This window comes from Channa argus, chromosome 13, assembly GCF_033026475.1.
Source record: "Channa argus isolate prfri chromosome 13, Channa argus male v1.0, whole genome shotgun sequence".
Lineage (NCBI taxonomy): Eukaryota > Metazoa > Chordata > Actinopteri > Anabantiformes > Channidae > Channa > Channa argus.
In genome coordinates, this window is record NC_090209.1 from 20,576,389 (window position 1) to 20,595,532 (window position 19,144).

At 39.9% G+C, this 19,144-nt stretch overlaps 1 protein-coding gene across 11 annotated transcripts in view; it reads left to right on the top strand.

Annotated features, from left to right (window-relative positions):
• agrn (agrin) overlaps positions 1–19,144 on the top strand; it is a 232,130-nt gene that overhangs the window by 113,128 nt on the left and 99,858 nt on the right. The gene's annotated exons all lie outside the window — the stretch shown is intronic.

Sequence of the window (19,144 nt, forward strand, 5' to 3'; positions counted from 1 at the left end):
AATAAGGACTTAATGAAGAGCAGCCAAATAATTTCAGAAAAGCATTCATAGTCAAATGAAAATAGAAGCTGGCATAGAAGAACGCATGCTGTAGTGTTTTTCTGAACTATGGACAGAACTTATGAAAACAAAAATAATTTTAAGAGACATGATATTGCTCCGTGAGGTTCACCAGTAGCCCTGAAATGAATTGCTTGGTTTTAGTATGCAAACGTTCCTCTGCAGCTGAATCAAACACCAAGAACCCACATTGATTCCAGGCTTCATTTTGCATGTGATCAGTCTTGAAGTCATGCATGCAATGTAATTCCACCTGTCTCACTTCCCAAAGTTGTCTCCAGCCCACCTATAAGTGGAGCTGAACTAATCTGCCTGACATGATCCCCGTTGATATGTTGTCAGAATGCAGAATCCTAATCGGCCTCAGACATATGTCATTCGGGCTAAGGATCATTAGCGTGCCCTCTGGGGGGAAACACATCATGCAGTTGAGTCCATGATGATTCAGAAATGAATACCTTCTCCATGTTCTGTCTTCCCACTCTGTTCCCAAAGGTAGAATGTGAAAAGGGCTGCAGAACGAGCGTGGAGAGCGAAGGCAAGACTGTGGAGACAAAGAAGTATTTATCTGCATTTCCATATGTGTTTAACATTGGGGGATGTTAAATTGCTCATCCAGAAAGCCTTGTATAGAAGAAACATGTGTGCCATATGTTTTAAAAGACCATCTCGTTTGCTGGTGATGTATTTGTCACTGTGCGTTAAAAGTAGTTTCCATACAAATTGGTTGGTGTACGGCATGATAGATAAGCTCCAAAGTGAAAGGGGATGGGGGGGGGGGGGGGGACAAACACGTGCCATGTTTTGTTGTCACACTGTTGCATATGTGTTCACAAATTTCCCTTTTTATTTTGACACACTTTTTGACAAATAACGAAGTGCTGTCAAAGTATAACAGAAACTTAAACCTCCAATTTTTTGAGGTTTATTTGGATTGTTTTGCTCCTTCGAAGCTGATCTTCCCTTACTCTAATCTGTCGAGATCAGATCTCAAACAAATACACTCAGTGGTCTCAAAAGAAATATAAATATCACTCAGCTTTGCACCAAGAACAGGTAGCTCACACCTGCAGGTGCTCATTTGTTGTTGCACAGATGCACACACTTGTTTGTGTATCCTAGAGAGGATGGATCAGCAATAAGGTTCCGCTGGCTGCACAGACCATTAAGAGACACACACACACACACACACACACCAGCCTTGGAATGCATTGTCTCAGTACAGAATGGGATCTCACAAATTCTCTCACACAGATGCACATTCATTCACACAGAAAATCACACACAGCAGTCAGAGCGCCACTTCACATCGAAACAAACATGGTCTTCCTGCTTTCCATCATACCACAGTGTACTGTTATACCATTTTGCTTGGCACTTACTGTATGTAGGTGACTGTAAATTAGAGTTCTTAGAATTATGATTCCATACCGGGAAATCTGAAGAATTATGGGACTTATAAGAGTTGATGGGAAACCACAGTACCTGATTGGACTCTTATTTTGAAATCCCAGTGGCAAATGCATACCTTTTTCTTTGCATAAAAAGACAGTAAAGTTGACATAGGTGATATGAGTTCCATCTATACTCACTATTTCATAGATGTAATTTTAGCTCTTTACTACTTCTAATGCTTGAATCTCATAGGTGGTGCTGACAGCTAATTTCAGAGGTTAAATGTACCTGAATGGCTCACATATTTATCCACTCCCAAGTGTGGCTGCTGGAGCAGCCTCAATTTGCCTGACATCTGAGCTCCACTGCAAACTCAACCAAGCACTGTGTTTAGCCTTCACTCCTTCATTTCAGTCAGAATCTGGATCCACTCGACCACTTTTCTGTTCAATTTGAGCAGTTGACTGAATTATCCGTTTTGTTGGATAAATACAACGTTCGTAAAAGTCACTGACACTGGCTGAGTTTATTTTGGCCAGCTTTACTTTTAGCCTAATTTAAGCTCTACAGGAACAAGCCGTGCAGTGGGCTCTGCTGAAGTTTGGTTTGCTATCCTAAATCACTTATTTTTTGCAAACAAGATCCTTGTGTGTTTCCAGATGGTGAAAAAAACAGGGATAGCTGAGGAGTAAAATAACCTTCCACAACAGATGAATAGACAGATTGTTGCTGATGTGAATGGAGGATGCTCTGTTGGTCAACTGTTGATCACAACAGCTGAAACCCAGCAGTTTCTGTGTGCTTTTCTTCCTCAGATGGTTCTGTTTTTTTATGTCATATTATCATTGCTGAAGTTTTCTTTTACTTTATCATTGGACCTTTTCCCATCTAACGTTCTTCTATACACATTTGAAACACATCAAGCTTCAGATTGTCCTTTAATATATTTCCAGTTTTATAAGCAGTATGTTGCAAGTGTAACCTCCTCTGGTTTTCATATATCGACTATCGGAATACTACTATTATGATTTCTTAATATTCAAATTAAAACCATCTCAATAACAGCAATTTAAAAAAAAAAAGCATGTGGTTACATTGTTGTCATGGCCACATTGCTTTGTAACTAATGATTATTTCTATTGTTTATTAAAATGACTTTGATTGTTTTGTCTGTAAAACACTACAGATGCGTTAAGCTAAAATAGTTGCTAAACCTCAACTTCTAAGATTATTTTCATTATTGTAATTGGCATGTGATATTTAATTTTTCATCTTGTAATTGACATTAGTACATGTATTCGACCATATCTACCTATATATCTCTACTCAGTTGATCAACTGAATAACTGACTCAGGATGAGAACTGTCTTTATAACTGCTCTGAAAATATGTGTAGATTGCTGCTCATTTAAATTGATTTAAAAATACCTCACAACCTTGTGTGCTAGACCCTCCCCATCCGTCCAGCCCACAGACTGTGAGAAAATTCTGAACATGTGCAATAACTGCAAACCAGTTAGTCCATACAGCCTGAAGTAAGGTCACAGCACTGGGATCACCATTGGAATTACATCAACACACACATGCGTATTTAAACACACACACCAACTTGGCCTTTGTCAGTGTTAATTTCCAGGGCCCCCACCATTAACACAGCACCACCACACTTTAGCACACATCAGCCATCTCTCTCTCCCTGCCTCTCTTTTTCTTTCTTGCTGTCATGGGAAACTATTGGCTTGGAAAGGGGAACACTCTGGCAGCTATTAATTATGTTGGCTGCTAACTGCCAAGTCAGACTGTGTTTGTGTATGTGCATGTGAACACGTGTATTTACCTGTCATGAGCTCTGGTAGAAGTGTCTCACATGCTCACACAAATCAACCAGCTATTGGTCAGCGAGACAGCCATCTGTTTGCTGCATTATGAGGACGCTTCCCACACACACTTGCACACACATCAAACTAACACATCAAACCTGCCACCACTCACCACTACTGAGCCAGCGAAGGAGTGGGAGAATGAAGAAAAGGTGGGAGGGGAGCGAACAAAACAACATTGTGTATATTAGAAAGACGAAGATACTGTATATCTAATATAAAGTGAAAATCTGATCTGTAATGACAATGGTATCACACATAGCCACATCAACGTACACATGAATATATGTCTGTGTACGAAATGCTTCTGTATAAATCTGATGGTGTTTTACCTATGTGATTTGTACTTTCCACCAAGACCAAATCTTCATGTTAACACTGGTTAGAGTTAATCTCACTGCAATGGGCAATTTTCAGATGGGAGTTGATCTCCCAGAAGACCACAAGTGATCAGTTTTGGTGATTTGCAAGGCTTTTCTTAGGGTCCACTGACCAAATGCAATGAATCAGAGAGGCTTCAATGTTAAACTTTACTATGTTATGCAGCAGCAACACATATATTCCATTTAATTCAATTCAATTCAACTTTATTTATATAGCGCCAATTTACAACAAAGTCATCTCAAGGCACTTTACAGAATAAAGTCCAGACTACACAAGTATGTAGAAGTAACCCAACAAATCCCCCTTGAGCAAGCCCTAGGCAACAATGGAGAGGAACAACTCCCTTTAATGGGAGAAACCTCCAGCAGAACCAGGCTCAGGGTGGGCGGGCATCTGCCTTGACCGGTTGGGGTGAGTGGAAAGTGGAGAAAGAAAAGAAAAGAGCAACGAAAAGCAACAACAAAACAACAACAAAAAGCAACAACAAGAAAAGCAACAACAACAAAAAAAAGCAACAACAAAGCATTGTACAGGTTGTAGGACACAGATTTAATGGCATACAGTGGTGACAAATAAATGTATAGAGAAAAGCTAGTTAGGGTTGAGTGAGGAGTTTTAACTATAAGCTTTATCAAAAAGGAAAGTTTTAAGCCTAGTCTTAAAAGTAGAGAGGGTGTCTGCTCCCCGAATTTGGATTGGAAGCCGGTTCCACAGGAGAGGAGCTTGATAGTTAAAGGCTCTGCCTCCCATTCTACTTTTGCAAACTCTGGGAACCACAAGTAGGCCTGTATTTTGGGATCGAAGTGGTCTAATCGGGCGATACAGGACTATGAGATCTTTTAAATATGATGGAGCTTGACCATTAAGAGCTTTGTATGTAAGGAGGAGGGTTTTGAACTCTATTCTAGATTTAATGGGAAGCCAATGAAGAGAAGCTAGTGAAGGTAAAATATGATCTCTCTTTCCTAATCCAGTCAGCACTCTTGCTGCAGCATTTTGGATTAATTGAAGGCTTTTTAGAGAGTTATTAGGGCACCCCAGAAGTAGGGAATTACAGTAGTCCAACCTAGAAGTAACAAATGCATGGACCAGTTTTTCGGCATCACTTTGAGACAGGATGCTTCTAATTTTAGCAATGTTCTGTAGGTGGAAGAAGGCTGTTCTAGAGATTTGTCTTATATGTGACGTAAACGCCAAATCTTGGTCAAAGATAACTCCAAGGTTCCTCACTGTAGTACTAGAGGCCAAAGTTATGTCATCTAAAGTAACTATATTGTTAGACAGCATATTTCTCATGTTTTTAGGCCCAAAGAGGATGATTTCAGTTTTGTCTGAATTTAGAAGTAGGAAATTGTAGGACATCCAGGTCTTTATGTCTTTTAGACATGCTTCAAGTTTGACTAATTGGTTAGTATCTTCTGGTTTCACAGATAAATAGAGCTGGGTATCATCTGCATAGCAGTGGAAGTTTATGGAATGTTTCCTATAATTTTGCCTAAAGGTGACATGTACAGATTAAAAAGTATTGGTCCTAACACAGAGCCCTGTGGAACTCCATAGCTAACTTTGGTGCATAAAGAAGAGTCATCATTAACATGAACAAGTTGGAATCTGTCTGACAGATAAGATTTAAACCAATGTAATGTGGTTCCTTTAATCCCAAATCCATGTTCTAGTCTCTGTAATAAAATGTTGTGGTCAATGGTGTCAAATGCGGCACTAAGGTCTAGTAAGACGAGTACAGACACAAGTCCATTATCTGAAGCCAGGAGAAGATCATTGGAGACTTTTACCAGTGCTGTTTCTGTACTGTGATGAGCTCTATATCCTGACTGAAAGTCTTCATACAAATTATTCCTGTAAAGGTGATCACATAATTGTTTTGCAACTACTTTTTCAAGGATTTTAGAAATAAACGGGAGATTTGATATTGGTCTATAGTTGGCTAAATCACCTGGATCAAGACAAGGTTTTTTAAGTAATGGTTTGATTACAGCAACTTTATAAGGCTTTGGTACATAGCCAGTTTCTAAAGATAGGTTAATCAAATCTAATAAGAACGTGTCTATTAAGGTAGAACATCTTTGAGCAATTTGGTTGGAACAGGGTCTAAAAGACATGTTGTTAGTTTTGAGGAGGCGATAGTTGAACTTAGCTCAGTGAGATTTATGGGTGAAAAGCAGTCTAAGATGGATTGGGACCTTATTGAGGATTCTAGAGCTGTTGTACATGAAGATCTAGCCGTAATATTTGTAGGGAGGATCTGGTGAATCTTTTCCCTAATGGCTACAATTTTACTAGTAAAGAAAGTCATAAAGTCATTGCTGCTCAGAGTTAAGGGAAAACTAGGCTCAACAGAACTATGGCTCTTAGTCAGCCTGGCTACAGTGCTGAACAGAAACTGGGGGTTGTTCTTGTTTTCCTCTATTAATGCGGAATAATATGCTGTTCTGGCATCACGGAGAGCTTTTTTGTATGTTTTTAAACTGTTTTTCAAGGCTAACCGGGATTCTTCTAAATTAGTGGAACGCCACTTCCTCTCTAACTTTCGTGTTGCCTGTTTTAAGCTGTGCATTTGTGAATTGTACCATGGAGGTCGGCTCCTCTGATTCACTGCCTTCTTTTTCAGAGGGGCAACTGTATCTAGTATCCTACGCAGTGAGGCGGCAGAATCGTCAACTAAATAATCAATTTGCACAGGAGTAAGATGGCTACTCACCATAGTATTGACATATGGTGGTGAAAAAGATGAAGAAATAATTTCTTTAAATGTATTCACAGCATTTTCAGATAAACATCTGCTGTAGTGGAATTTTTTCCTAACTGCTGTATAGTCCGTTATTGTAAATTCAAATGTTATTAGAAAATGGTCAGACAGAAGAGAATTATGAGGAAATACTATTAAATTATCAGTTTCAATGCCATATGTAAGTACAAGGTCCAAGGTGTGACTAAAACAATGAGTGGGTTTATTTACATTTTGGGAAAAACCAATTGAATCTAATAATGAATTAAACGCAGTGCTCAGGCAGTTACTGTCAGCATCTACATGAATGTTAAAGTCACCCACTATAATGACTTTATCTGTACTAAGCACTAAATCCGATAGAAAATCAGAAAATTCAATCAAAAACTCTGAATAAGGGACTGGAGGATGGTACACGATAACAAATTTACAACCCTAATACAACAGAATAGTTGAATTCCTGAGTCCAGACTCCTCAGATTCAGTAAGATCAAAGAGTCATCAGACAATTCAAAATATACAGTGGGAAACGTAATCTTTAAAGACTGAATTCTTTGCAGTAGCTCAAATACACAGTGTATTAAAGTATTAAAATATTTTACCAGAAATATGCACAAAAACATCTTTATGTCCAAAGCCCCAAGTGAGCCAGAAACCTTAAACGGCACTGCCAAAAGTTCATAAATAAAAGGTTTTTTATCATTAATGTATCATGTTGTAACTGTTTTGATTGTTTTCATAATCATCTAATCAATAAAATTTAAGGAAATGTAAAAAAAGAAAAAGAAAAGAAAATTCACCAGTCCAAGTATTTTTTTTCCTAAAACTGTCCAAAACCAGACTTTGGGTGCTGTGATACTTTACTGTTTTTGTCACAGACTACTTTTCTGACAGTCCACTAATCAATGAATTAACTGATTGTTTCAGCTATATGAAATATATAAACTTTTAACCATAAATTTTATCATTAATTCTAATTACCTTAGGGCAGGGGTCACCAACCATTTTGAAACTGAGAGCTACTTCTTGGGTACCGATTAATGCGAAGGGCTACCAGTTTAATACTTTTGAAAAAACAAATTTGTTCAATTTACCTTTAATTATATGTTAATATTAATAATTAATTAAATTAATGATCATCTATTTAAAGACACCGCAGGCGACTCATGTGGTCCTTGCGGAGGAGCTGGTGCCCACGGGGACCATGTTGGTGACCCCTGCTGTAGGGTGTGTTGCAAAGCTTACTATAGCTTGAGGAGAGTATGCATTTGGTGACACTGCCCTTGGAACTTGGTGACATTTATTTGTCCTTTGTCCAGTAATGTGGTAATTGGAAATTCAAACCTTACTTTCCTTAAATAGATGACAAGCATTTACAGATCTGAGCTTCTCAACCTCTGTTCTTCTCAACTGTCTGAGCTAAGCCACTGAACTCCATTTCAAGTTCGGACTGTGGTTTGAGCAAAGGGAATTCGCCAACAGGGAACAATATAAGTACCATGTAGTTTACATATTAGTGAAGCTGTAATTCAGTTAAATGTGTACAGTGCAGATTTAACCGCAAAACATCACATGTTGGCACTTACTGTAGATCTTTAAAATCTATCTTCTATTGGATCATGTTAGAGCTCTAGACTTATAATAAATTGATGTGTACAAATACATGCACTTACACTTCATGAAGCTTAATGAGGCTTTCTCATGCCACCTCCACAGGTCCAAACGACTCGCCAAACATCTGCTTCTCTGAAATGCCCTTGAACCAGACACTGAATCCCTACTAGCTGCAGTGCTGCTGTCCAGTTACTCAGCCTGGCCTCTGATGTCCCAGAGGACGGACACACTAAAATAAAAGGCATCAATCAGTATAAAAGTACATAGACCTCGCCGGGCTGTTTAAGACCAGACAGGGGATCTTATTGCATTACTTAATGCAGCAGTGATGTGGACAGCAACTACACTCACCAAACACACTGACACAGACACAAAGACTTGTGTCTAGTGTCTTAAATATATCATTAGGCCGTTTTACGACCTCTAAGAGAGGCACTTTTTGGGTATCTGTCTTCCTATCTAGTACATGAATGGACATGTGAATTTATACGGTTAAGGGTTTTGTAAAGCATTTGGGTTTTTCCTGGTGTGTGTGTCTTTGTGTGTGCATGTTTAGATCTTGCAGCAGGGGTCCAAACAGTCAGGAAATTGGTTTGATATAAATGGTTTATATCCTTTTCTTTGTTGTCCTAAACCTACTTTTCTACCCTCTTATTTTCTACATACACAGCCACTCTTAATCCACTCATCTGTAATGGCTATATTTAACACACCCAACATCACTCTGTTTCTAGAGGAAGAAATATGTCTTCTTGAATCAGCCTGCATTTATAGCATGTATACTGTCCAGCATTTCCCGTTGGTGGCAGTTGTCGAATGCATATTTATGCGTGATCAGATACGGCGGGGTGTTAAAACACACACCTCATTATGGGCGAATATGCAGAACACTGGGTGGAATATAGTGTAATTCGATAAGTCACAGTTACATTTTTAAAGACAGAGGGAAGTGCATGGAAGGAACGATATGAACGTGCAGAAGGTTTAGCAGTAAAAGTTGCCCAGTTGCCCCGGGCAACCAAATTGCAACGTTGACAACTGTTGTTTGGCCTGGTTGGCACTGTGACAACCAATTTCCCATGCTATAGAGACATACATTAAATTCTTTGTAGAATGTTCTTCCTGGGTTAATGAGGAGTAGAGTTATTAAACAGCAGAGGGAACCTATGAACTCTGAGAAATTAGTGCTTCATTAGATACACCATAAAGACACTGAGCTTTAGAATCAAGAACTGACTGTGTAGCCTTATTTGTCTGGTTTCTGTAATTCATGGTTGTCTCTTATTAGGATTATTGTTCTTGTTTTATTATAAAAGTGAATCATGTTTTTTGATGTTTCCAATCCATATCTTAAAATTAACGAGTAACTAGAGAAGTACAGCATTTCTAATTAGGATTTAAACCATTCATGGATGTGAGTCATGACAAATCAGTTTAAATAAATATTTTTCTTACTTCTGCAACATTACAGTTTTAAATTTGCTCTCTGTTTAATTGGAAAAATCATGTCTCCAGCAATACTTGAAACACCTATTACAGCATTCTGAATCATGAAGGAGTCTTTCAAAGTGCAGCTCATCTGCCGAATCTCCAAATAAGAGAATGGCTCTGATCTAACATAAGTGACAAATGACAGAACTGTTCTCCCCAGAAATGTGTAATCTAATTATAATAGGCTCACATTATGTCATCACTTTTAAAACTGCCTCCTCTTTTTAATGAAATGCATTTCATGTGCAGCTGTGTGTGACAGAAAGAGACACAGAAATTTATTATGAATTTAACAAGTCTTGATATCACTTTCTCATGTCTAAAATATGGGGCATATTTACACAGAACCATTGTGGTTCCATTATAAACAAATAAAATATGTTGACCATTCTGTCAAATTTGGGAACCAAAGCCTGGTTGCCAGCCTGCCAAACATTTTTCAAACTTCCTGCTGGGGCCTCAGGCATTTCTGAGATGTGTTTGCATGTGTGTGTTACTTCACACTTCATTTTCCTGGCACACATATTCAGACATATATTGGTTCACACAGTATGATGCTACTGCCTGGCTCTGATTGACTGTCAGTGCATGTGTGCGAATCTACATACTGTAAATTCTCTCTGTCTGTGTGGGTGTGTGCGTGCATGCATCCATGTAAGTGCAGACATGTGTGTTTGTACACACAGCTGTTATATAGTGGAGCCTCAGTGGTGTGGGTCAGGGTGGGCTAAGTGTTCCAAAGAGAGGAAATGAAGACAAATGAACAGAGAGGAGCTCCATATTACTTATCCTCCACACACTCTTGCATCCTCCTTTTCCTTTCCCTCCTTCCCTCCCTCTCCCTGAGAAAAATATTACAAAGCCACACAGAAAGACTCCCGGCACAGTAATGAAAAGCGCAAAAGCGTGGCACTTTTGTGCTACTTTCACGTCACCGGCAATTAATTCCACAACAGCGGGTGGCAGGGGCCCACGGTGCCATAATACTAACGCTAAAGCCAGCAGTGCATAGACAATGCCTATAAATTTGTCTACTGGCACTTTTCTCTCTCTATCCCTAAATTTACCCATCAACTTCTAGTGTGTGGGGGCTTATGACCTTTGAGGTGCCCTAGAGAAAAACTTAAGATTGATGGATAGGCGGCCGACACCACACTTTGATTTTCTGAACATAACACATTCACCTTTCACGATTATTAAAAAAGATGCTATGATAAAAGTGTGTTTGAGGTGTATTTGTGAGTGTGTATGTGGAGCAGGGATGGTGACAGAGTTTAAAATCAGCTGGGCTGTTCTGAATTACAGATGGTCCTCTAATAGGCTCAATTTGCCTTTTTCCTCTCTCTTTGGACTGTGCACAAGTGAAAAGTAAATCAAAGACGAAGCAATGAGAGAGGAGGAGGTGACTTTTGCAATGGCATTGCGCTGCCCCTCATTTTTATTTTTCCTCTGGTTGGCTGGGATGAATGCCAGTGGAAGAACGGAGGGAGGAGAAAAAGAAAATGAAGTGATTTGTGGCTTTATCGATCGGCAGGTCAGGGCTATTGATCAGAGCGGGGAGAGATGGCGAGAGTGGAGGAGAGGGATTGAAAAGGGAGGAGGGAGAGGGGAATGATGTAGTGCTTTGTCTGGGCAAGAGAGCACCTAGAGGGGAGTGCCCCCACGAATGACCGGGAGGCCCATGGGGTTCATTATACATGGGCACAAAACTAGGGCACCCATGGTTTAGCCCAGCCATCTCCCTTGAGGAGCCACTTTCATCAACTCCTCATGATGGTGGGGAGGCTCAATGCTCAATATTTCCTTCAGGAGCTTTTCTAGGCACATCAATATTAATCTATAGGCTCTAGGGGGAGATAATGCCCTTTACCTCTTGGATCTCAAATTCACTTTGAAATGGAGACATCAAGAAGAGTCCCCCTTCCTATTTTTACCTTTCCCATATGGCGATACTACCACGGACTGGCAAAAGGCTAGTTTAAACACAATTAAACATGCTTTTGCCTGCAGGATCTGTCATTTCTTCTTTAACTATCCCGAATTCCCTCCAGTGACAATGGCAATAAGTCTATGGGCACCTCGTTGTGATTAGGAATAGCAACGAGGAGCATATGGAGGAGGCCGCCTTCCTTTTATCCAGTGCAGACCAGCTCAGCACTTGAGAGCTGCTGCTTCCTGGCTCGCCTTCCAAGCTCTCCCCAGGTTCTCTCTGAGTATCATCCTGCTGCCATCTGCCACTAACTTGGGTTCCCTCCAGAAATCCGGGGAAAAAAGCACCCTCTCCTCTCCATAGTGAGAGCCAACATGGAGGCCCAGTTTCCTCTCTAGCTCTTTGGTTTAAAGGAAACTGCTGGCCACTTGAGCCCCCTCCAGCAAGAGCAACCACTACCACTGAAATATAGTTGTGAATAACTGGCAGAAAGTGATGTGAAGTGGTCACATGTTGAAATCAAACACTAAACCCTTCAACCAGCACTCAGCAAGCAGTGAAGCTAACATTCCCAGCAAAAACAATAGCTCAGCACCCAGAAATTAAGTGCAATTTCTGTTTTTTAGGGATCACAAAACAAAGTGTTTTTGTTCACTTTAAATTAAAACAGAGTTCAGGTGTTCACACTCGCTCATTGCTTGGACAACAATGAGGGTGGACACTCTGTGTGATCCTCATGGGCATGTTACTCATTTTATGCAAACACATCGTATTTGCCTAAAATATGTTTGACAAGCATTTAGGCTGCAGAGAGATCTGCGCATCTCATAAAATAAACCTGCTGCTTTCTGCTCTCTCTTTATTTAGTATGTCGGAGAGAAGCATGCTAGTGTAGGTATCAGCAAACAGTCCAACAAGGTGCTGTAGCTTAACAGAAGACAAGTGCTGGCACAGTGATTCCACATTTTGTTTAACCATTAAAAAGAAAAATCTCAAATTAGGTTCAGTTTTACTGCCTTGCTATGTAGCTACACTACTTCCTGAGCTACAGTAGCATAGGACCCAAATCTTTGTTCAATTCAAACATAATTGTTTAGCATGCACTTTATAGTCAAGGATGATTTCTTTATTTATTGTTTATTGCAATTTCCTAATGTAACATACAAATCCTATGTCTAATGGAGAGCAAACTTGTGTAGCAGTGTACATTTCGCAGAATAAGGGCACAACATCAACCGCTGTGGTTACAGTTAAAATGTTTATTGCCCAGATAGAGCTGACTGACTGTATTAGCCAATGCACTGTGTAGGTCTCCTTTTAATACATGGAAAGAACAAGTAAATTGCACATTATAACTCAGTTAGACCTCTTATGAAGTGTTATCTGTGAGGAAGGTCCCACAGTTGGTCTGAGGCACATAATTATACAGAGTGAAGCTCAGCACAGCACTCCTTTACTGTATGAGGCTCTGCTTTCTTTTTTGGTCTATGAATAAACAATTAGTGGTGGATTTTAGCTCTTTGGAAGGCCCATCCTGGGTGAAAAAGCCTTTCAGCAATCAGATCCTCTAAATCTTTAAAACTTGCTAACCCTGCCCTTATTGTGGCTGATGACCTCTGGAATAAGCGACTGACTCTTCTAATTGGCTGTGTCTTTATCTGACACCAATTTTCTCTGTGCATATTTGGCATCACTGCCCTTTTTCTTTTTTCTAAGAAACTGGAGTGGTGTGTAGTGCAAATGAAAAATGGATCTGTATCTGAAACAGTGACAGGGAGGCAAGTTTTACCCCCTGCTCCACCTCCTCCTTACATATACAGAGACACTCTTTCTAAAATGTATTAGGAGAGAGGAAATGTAATGCTGATGAAACATTTGATGATGGCGTCGAGAGATGGAGTGAAAGAGTGCAGTGTGTGAACAAAAGCGCAGAAGATGGGCTTGGAGAACATGAGATGACAGTGCTTTCGGCGTTGCAGTGTGATGTCTGTCCGTGTTTGCGTGCGTGATTATACACTGTCGGCATGTGTGCATCTTTGCATCCATTCTCCGCCTGTCTTTGTGGACATTGTTCCTTGCGAGAAAGCGAATCATCCCTCACACTCCCACACAATATCTACTTGCAATTAGCAAGCACGAAAATGCAACTCTGTGTCTATGTGTGCATAATATAAAAAGCAAGTCTTTGTATAAAGAGTCCATCACAGGTCTCTGGGAGGTGAGAGTAACACGCTTGCATGTGAACAAAAGAGGGCTCCTCTCCTCATAATAGTGGCTTAGCTGAATAATTGAATTCAGGAGTGTGCTGGGAGCTATGCTGGTTTTCTTCATGTATATTGCAGACCAGCAGTAATCTGTTCTCGAGGAGCATCTCTGGCTGCCTGCTGCTGAGTTTGTGGAGGAGATGTGAGGTGACAGAATAGGGCTCTGTCACCAATGCCTCCATTATTGATAAGATTGGGTGGAGGAAAGCTCGGAGAGACAACTGGAAGAGGGAGCTAAAAAGTTTGTTCATGCCAATACACAGCTTGGTTTCGTTCCCCATGTGACTGAATAAGGAGGGCAAGGGACTACAGCTGGTAGGGTTAGGGGTTGCATATCCTGTACAGCACACAGATGAGACAATTAATGTCAGTGTGGGTTGTTTCACTGTTATGTTAACGGGAGCATCTTAGCTGGGTGGTCTGTTCCCTCCATCTCCACGGATTGAGGAAGGCATGGTCAGCCCATTTCAGGAAAATGAGCCATACCCTCACACTTAACAAGGTTACTGTCACCTTGATGAATAAATGAGAAACATTTTTCTCCAATCTTCAGTGACAGAGATTGCTGATGTACAGTATATTTTAATGTCCATCTTATTGGCCGATCAGTCATGGAATTTAGCTCTGATGTTAACAGAATCTCTTGAATTATTGTTAATGTCATCGATGACCCCCGGATTTCTCTCCTTCCATCATTGTCAGGGAAGATTGTCTGACACTTCAGTCCGTGACAACATATATTCAAATGCGTGGCTAAATTCTTATTAAGTTAACATAGTATTCATTGTTATCCTCAGACGATGAGTCACAACTGGCTGTTGTACAACTCAGATCAAGACTAAGTCATCACACACAGAATTTTATCAAGCACAGACCTTTTAATGTCGGACACTTCCTGCTTTTCTCTGCCATCACCTTGCTGTGTCTGAAATTGGCAGATGTTATAAACTATATGCGTTAGACCAAAGCAATAATGCCAACAGGTCATGGGTTCAATTCCACATTTCTTTTCTTTTTAGCAAGTAACAATTACAAGATAAGGTGTCGGGTTTCCTGTGTTGATTGGCTTTACTGTTTTATTCTCACAGCATCTTTGGTCCTCTATTTTCTCCCCCTGCTCTTGTCCCTGACTGATCAAGACAAATCACGAAGTGTTTTTCCCTCATATAGCCTTCATGTGTTTTTGTTTCACATAACAAGCGTGATTAGGCAGATGTTCTAGGCTGTCAAGAGCTGTCATATTTCAGGCTTGATTTATGAAGAGACAGCACCTGTTATTTGAGACCTAAACTTGTAAATAAAAAAGAAAATATTGGAAACTACTAATCATTTTACAAAAATATGACCACTTGCAATTTGTGTGTGTGTGTGAATAAAATATAGTATTTCCTGTGGTCTGCTTGTGGAGATATAAGTGGTTAAGTGTTAGTCTATTGGAGTGCAGACTTTAAAGAAAACCATAGCTAACTATAAGCTTTATTAAGGCCTGTATTGATCCCATATTAGCTGTATTAGAACATCCTGCCTACATAAACAAGTGCAGAGAGGAGGGCACTAGGGGGTTTCCTATTACTGATGCTTTAATTTTCTTAGAATATAAACATTTTAATTACTTCACAATTAGCACATACTAGCACAATTAGAAAAATTTCCATTTTGCGGGTATCGCATTGCATTATAGGTATTGTGAGTTTATTATTGTTGTTGTAATATCAAAAATGTTTTCAAGTTATCTGTTCCAGTGTGCTCGTCTTTGTTAAATTTGAGCATGTGTCCCTTAGAATCTCTTTACACTTATTTAAACAAGGGTCAACAGATAACCAGTAAAACCTATGTGCATTTCCTAGAATCAGGGCTCCCCATTAAGGACCGCCCCCTTGCCCGGCCAAAGTAAACTTTCTATTTGTGCACTTTGTATTTGATCTACTACAAACTGTTCACAGTCTCTAATTTCAGGTGAACCAGAGACAGTTTGGTGCGGTCCTACCCCTGTGTACAAATTTCATCATTACTTCATAAAGCAATGATAAAGTGAATCCACGATAACAAGTGTTCACCTTCAGGTATCTCTGGATTTATCATGACCTGTCATCAGTATTTATGCTTTACTATAACACTAGTAATTCTGCCTTCTCAGTTAACAAAGATTCAGATACAACATTGAATCTTTTAATTATTTGGGACTTTTTGGGTTTGGGTTAATTAATTGAATACTAAAACCCCTTAGCCACAAGACACTTTCTACCAGCTGAGCCACAGTTAACATTTAAATGTATTTTGAAATAATAAAGGTGAAACGTCAAGATTATGTATAATTAGTAGTAGTAGTAGTAGTTATGTTTTGTATGTTAATAAATGATAATAAATAGGCAAATTCCTGGTTATTTCTCCATAGGCCTACATTTTGCGATATTTTAGACAAATACGTTTGACTGTCGGGCAAGTAAAACATGAGTTCTGGCTCTACACAAACGCTCTCTATATTAGGGCTGAGTTGCAGGTAGCTCACATTTCCATGTCATGTACAGCTCTGAGGTTTGTTTTGATATATACAGAATTTTGAAAGCTCTCTCAACAAAGTCTCAAGCTAATTGCTTTGGCAATTGTGTTCTGGAATGACCAAACAAGACAATAGAAGGAAAACTGCTTCAGGGTTTGAAGTAACTTTAGTACGTGTGAAAAATGCATTTTCTCTATGGCTTGAATGCGAAAAAATTAAAACTGGAGGTAGTGCCAATCCATGCATTGGTAACAGAAGGACATCAGATATGGATACCACTTTGTTATATGGGAACCTGCTTATTTCAAGAAATTTTCCAGCATTAGTCAGAAATTAAACAATCATTAGGTAAACTCATAGAGTCGGTTATGCTCCAACAGCCATTTTTGCGACCATTTACATAACCTAAAAAAATAACAAGTAGATCAGCCCTGGCTTGGGTAAAAAAAAAATAATTATCTAATATAAGGGGACAGTGCAGAGGTGAAAAGACTGTGGATGTCATTGTCCTTGAGAGCACAGTCTCTAACCACACTGTAACAACTTCAACTGTTTCTTCACGGAATTTGGCTGCAAGTCTAAAACCCTTGGCACAATTATAACGAAACTGAAGTTGCCCAAACAAACAAACAAAAAAAAAGAGAAACCTTTGGAATACATATCTGTGTGTGTTCACTGTAGCTTTCATATGGTTTGTTTATTTATGCTTGATGCCAGTGGGACTTCATTAAAGCTAAAAAAGTAACCATAGCCAAGGGAGGCTAGAAATAGCAATGACTAAATCTCAGAAGAGCAGCAGCAGTAGTAGCTGAGGTGACTGAGCAACAAAGTCAGCAGGGAACATATAAGGATCCACAGGCTGTTTGATTAGTTTTAAGCTTGCAGATCTCCTATGGAAAAAGGTCAGTAAACACAGCAAACTAGTTTAAAGCCAGTTGTAGATGGCACAAAGTGGGTGTACATGTGACGGGGTGTTTTTTTGTTTGTTGTTTCTTCATAAGAACATGAAGCAAATTGCTCCTGCATCAATTATGCCACAGCCTTGAGAGTATTTGCAGCCGTTGAGACCTTCTTTGACTTATTTGATTGAAAGAGGCACATGTGTAGACATTTGAATTGCTGTGTTTTTCCATCTGCCTCTCATTTTGCTTTCCTTTTTCTTTCTCTCACGCAGTATTTGTTCAAATAAAGGCTTGTTCTGCCTTTTTCTTCCCTTCTCCTTCCTCTTTCCATCTTAACTCCTTCTGTCTCGAAATGTATCTGCCATTCTCATGAAACCAGTGCAGGTCTGGACTGTGCACAACGAGGCTGGCGTTTGCTAAATAAGTTCATCCTGTCTGTTTGCCAGGTCAGGACCCAAGCACTCAGCTGAATGCGTGTGTTGCATTCAGAAAAGCGGGAAGAGAGGGAAATTGATTGGCCCCCTTTATGTGAGGGAATGAAAAAAATACTGTACCAGCCTACACACACAAAGACATACTTACACACTCAAAACCCTCCATCTTCAAGCAGCGAACTGCAGCTAAAGGCACAGAGAAAATAAACAAATGTCTCTTTCCAGTTTGTTTTTGTCAATTTGTTCATTCTGCTGCTGCCCTGATAAGACCAGCGTGGTTGAAAAAGGACAAAAGAAAAGTAGTTTGCTCCTAAAAAACCTCTTAAAGTGTCTCTGTTTTTTCCTGCTTCACCTTTTTCTTTTCATTTAACTGGTTTAGTGGAGTGATTTTCCCATTGAGCTGGCAAGGTGGGTTGTTTCTTTCTGAGCAGATGTTCTCTTTATTTCACACTGGGTATTGTATGATTGCAGTAGGATCAATAATTGACTGCATTGGTCCCCTGAGGACCACTAACCAGAGATCAATAGAAGTCTTGTAGGTGTGCTTTTGCTCCTGAGATATTTTGGCTGGTATAAGTGCTGTACACCGTGCTGTTTCTTTTCTTTTTTTTGTGTGTGACATGTACATCACTTCTTGTCTCAGGACTCTATTGTAAATAACCACATTGACACATGAAGAAGACAACTTCAATGCTGCACTGACCTATTACTGTTCTCCACAGCTACACAGCCCACCTATACCCTCAATGCTGTACATGACCATAGTGAGAGAATCACATTTCAAAAATTTGATTCTCAACAAAAAAAAAAAGGATTGGACAGATGGAATGTGATGGAGAGAACTGTACATCACTGTGATTGAAAACGCAATCGTTTTTAAAAAATACTGTGAAGAGTTTGATATAGGGGCAGTGGATTTTGTGCGTGTGTGTGTGTGTGTGTGTGTGTGTGTGTGTGTGTGTGTGTGTGTATGTTTGTGTCTGTGTGGCCTATACAAACCACCTGTGTGCGTGACAGAAACTTTCCACTCCCAACCTGATGAGGCAAGCTTCTCCGTGCTGATTGCATCACTGGCTGTTGCCATAGCAACGTGTCCCATCCCCACGAAGGTCTTTTGGCACTGCTGCACTGATAGAGAGTCTAAAGCCCTCTTATAGAGAGAAGAAGAGAGAGAACTGTTTAAAAAAAAAGTCCAGCCAAGGAGCACATCTGTATTACTGAGCATAAGCTGAAAGGAAAGGCTTCCTTTATTAGGAAGTAAGTGGAAGATGTCCCCCAGGAGTGCTAGAGCGTAATGAATTTAGACTCATTCAACATTAATGTGATGTCGCTTCAGTGGCACCGAGCTGTATCTCCTTCCATCAACTTCCGTTTCCAGATTTCTTGATAGTCAGTTCATTAGTCAATGTTGTAGCCGCTATTTGTACATCTAATCCGATCATGGCACAATGTGCTTCACCTTTGCAGGTTATGTAACACAGGTTGCGCATCACTGCCCAGGTCATCCCGGCAATTCAGCTTGCTCTACTTGTCGCCCATGTAGA